Here is a 2804-nt window from a genome sequence, read left to right on the forward strand (position 1 = left end):
TTGCGAAAACACACTTGACCTCTTGCCACAAACAATCCAGAGCTAATAGAGAGCATCATGACTGATACAGGGATTATTGATTAGAAGGTCGTTGTAGCTAGGCTCAATTCCGTTTCTTCCAAATCCACCAGAAACAAACGCAAAATAATTTTATTTAAAAAAGCGGATAAAGTGTCACTAGAAGCCTTCCCAAGAGACAATCTCCGTTCCTTCCGAACTGACTATTCAAATGTAGACGAGATGTGGCTCAAATTCAAAGATATAGTAGCAACAGCAATTGAGAGATTCATACCTCATAAATCGGTAAGAGATGGAACTGATCCCCCATGGTACACAAAACAGTTTCGAACGCTGTTGCAGAGACAACGGAAAAGGCATGCGAAGTTCAGAAGAACGCGAAATCCCGAAGATTGGCTAAAATTTACAGACGCGCGAAGTTTTACACGGACTTCAGTGCGAGATGCCTTTAATAGGTTCCACAACGAAACATTGTCTCGAAATTTGGTAGAAAATCCAAAGAAATTCTGGTCGTATGTAAAGTACACAAGCGGCAAGACGCAGTCAATACCTTCACTGCGCAGTGTCGATGATGGTACTGTTACCGACTACTGTGCCGCTAAAGCGGAGTTATTGAACGCAGTTTTCCGAAATTCCTTCACCAGGGAAGACGAATGGAATATTTCAGAATTTGAAACACGAACAGCTGCTAGCATGAGTTTCTTAGAAGTAGATACCTTAGGGGTTGCGAAGCAACTCAAATCGCTTGATACGGGCAAGTCTTCAGGTCCAGATTGTATTTGATTAGGTTCCTTTCAGGTTACGGTGATACAATAGCTCCCTACTTAGCAATCATCTACAACCGCTCGCTCACCGATAGATCTGTACCTGCAGATTGGAAAATTGCGCAGGTCGCACCTGTGTTTAAGAAGGGTAGTAGGAGTAATCCATCGAACTACAGACCTATATCATTGACGTCGGTTTGCAGTAGGGTTTTGGAGCATATACTGTATTCAAACATTATGAATCACCTCGAAGGGAACGATCTATTGATACGTAATCAGCATGGTTTCAGAAAACATCGTTCTTGTGCAACGCAGCTAGCTCTTTATTCGCACGAAGTAATGACCGCTATCGACAGGGGATCTCAAGTTGATTCCGTGTTTCTGGATTTCCGGAAAGCTTTTGACACCGTTCCTCACAAGCGACTTCTAATGAAGCTGCGGGCCTATGGGGTATCACCTCTGTTGTGCGACTGGATTCGTGATTTCCTGTCAGGGAGGTCGCAGTTCGTAGTAATAGACGGCAAATCATCGAGTAAAACTGAAGTCATATCAGGTGTTCCCCAGGGAAGCGTCCTGGGACCTCTGCTGTTCCTGATCTATATAAATGACCTGGGTGACAATCTGAGCAGTACTCTTAGGTTGTTCGCAGCTGATGCTGTAATTTATCGTCCAGTAAGGTCATCCGAAGACCAGTATCAGCTGCAAAGCGATTTAGAAAAGATTGCTGTATGGTGTGGCAGGCGGCAGTTGACGCTAAATAACGAAACGTGTGAGGTGATCCACATGAGTTCCAAAAGAAATCCGTTGGAATTCGATTACTCGATAAATAGTACAATTCTCAAGGCTGTCAATTCAACTTTTCAGTTGGAAAGACCACATAGATAATATTGTGGGGAAGGCGAGTCAAAGGTTGCGTTTCATTGGCAGGACACTTGGAAGATGCAACAAGTCCACTAAAGAGACAGCTGAGTGGATGGGCAAACGTCTATAAGATACTTTACATATGTAGAATTGTGGACAGTTGGGAATGTGAGTCTCACGGGAAGCGTGCAAGGAATAAGTCCCTGCAGTCGCGCTATTCATCTGCGTCCTCGGTGGCTCAGACGGATAGAGCGTCTGTCATATAAGCAGGAGATCCCGGGTTCGAGTCCCGGTCGGGGCATACATTTTCAACCGTCCACATCGAGGTATATCAACAACACCTGTCGGCAGCTGAGGGTTTTCAGTTAGTCATCATTTATTCCAGGGAAAAGCTGCACGGTCATCAACAGTATTCTGTTCTTTCGAGAACAGTTACTGTTCTCACATGTGAGTTAATGTCTGCCTGATAGCTAAACGAATGTTCTTGGTACGCTATTTATTTTGCTCCTGCACAAAAAGTTATTTGTGGAGGTCAGTGTACGAGTAACTGGGACACCCTGTACACTACCTGATAAAATGTATCCAGACACCTTTTACTGCCGGCCGGAGTGGCGGAGCGGTTCTAGGGGCTACAGTCTGGAACCGCGCGACCGCTACGGTCGCAGGTTCGAATCCTGCCTCGGGCATGGATGTGTGTGTCTTGTCCTTAGGTTAGTTAGGTTTAAGTAGCTCTAAGTTCTAGGGGACTGATGACCACAGCAGTTAAGTCCCATAGTGAGCAGAGCCATTCGTACCACTTGAACACCTTTTACTGAACATTAATACGGAGTGTATCCACCCTTCGTCTTTTATCACACCTTGAACACTGCTGGGGACGATTTCAGTGAGGTATCTGAATGTCTGTGAAGGAGTGACAACCCAGCTTTCCTCTAGAGCCGACACCAGAGAAGGTAGAGATGTTGGACGTCGAGGTCTGGAAGGGAGTCGACGTTCCCACATCCCAAAAGGTTTCCATTGAGATTAGGTAGGGATTCTGGACTGGCCAGTCCATTTAAGGAACGTTATTGTCCACGAACCATTGCCTCACAGATGTTGCTTCGTGACAGAATGTATTCTCATGTTGATACAAACAGTTGTTGTCTTCAAAATATTCTTCTACTG

General features: G+C 45.1%; 1 non-coding gene across 1 annotated transcript; it reads left to right on the plus strand.

Annotated features, from left to right (window-relative positions):
* Positions 1 to 1870: 1870 nt before the first annotated feature.
* Positions 1871 to 1944, plus strand: Trnai-uau (transfer RNA isoleucine (anticodon UAU)). Its single transcript has one exon. It is a non-coding gene; the product is annotated as a tRNA-Ile (tRNA).
* The last annotated feature ends 860 nt before the right edge of the window (positions 1945 to 2804 follow it).

This window comes from Schistocerca cancellata, chromosome 8 (assembly GCF_023864275.1).
Source record: "Schistocerca cancellata isolate TAMUIC-IGC-003103 chromosome 8, iqSchCanc2.1, whole genome shotgun sequence".
In the NCBI taxonomy this organism is placed as follows: domain Eukaryota; kingdom Metazoa; phylum Arthropoda; class Insecta; order Orthoptera; family Acrididae; genus Schistocerca; species Schistocerca cancellata.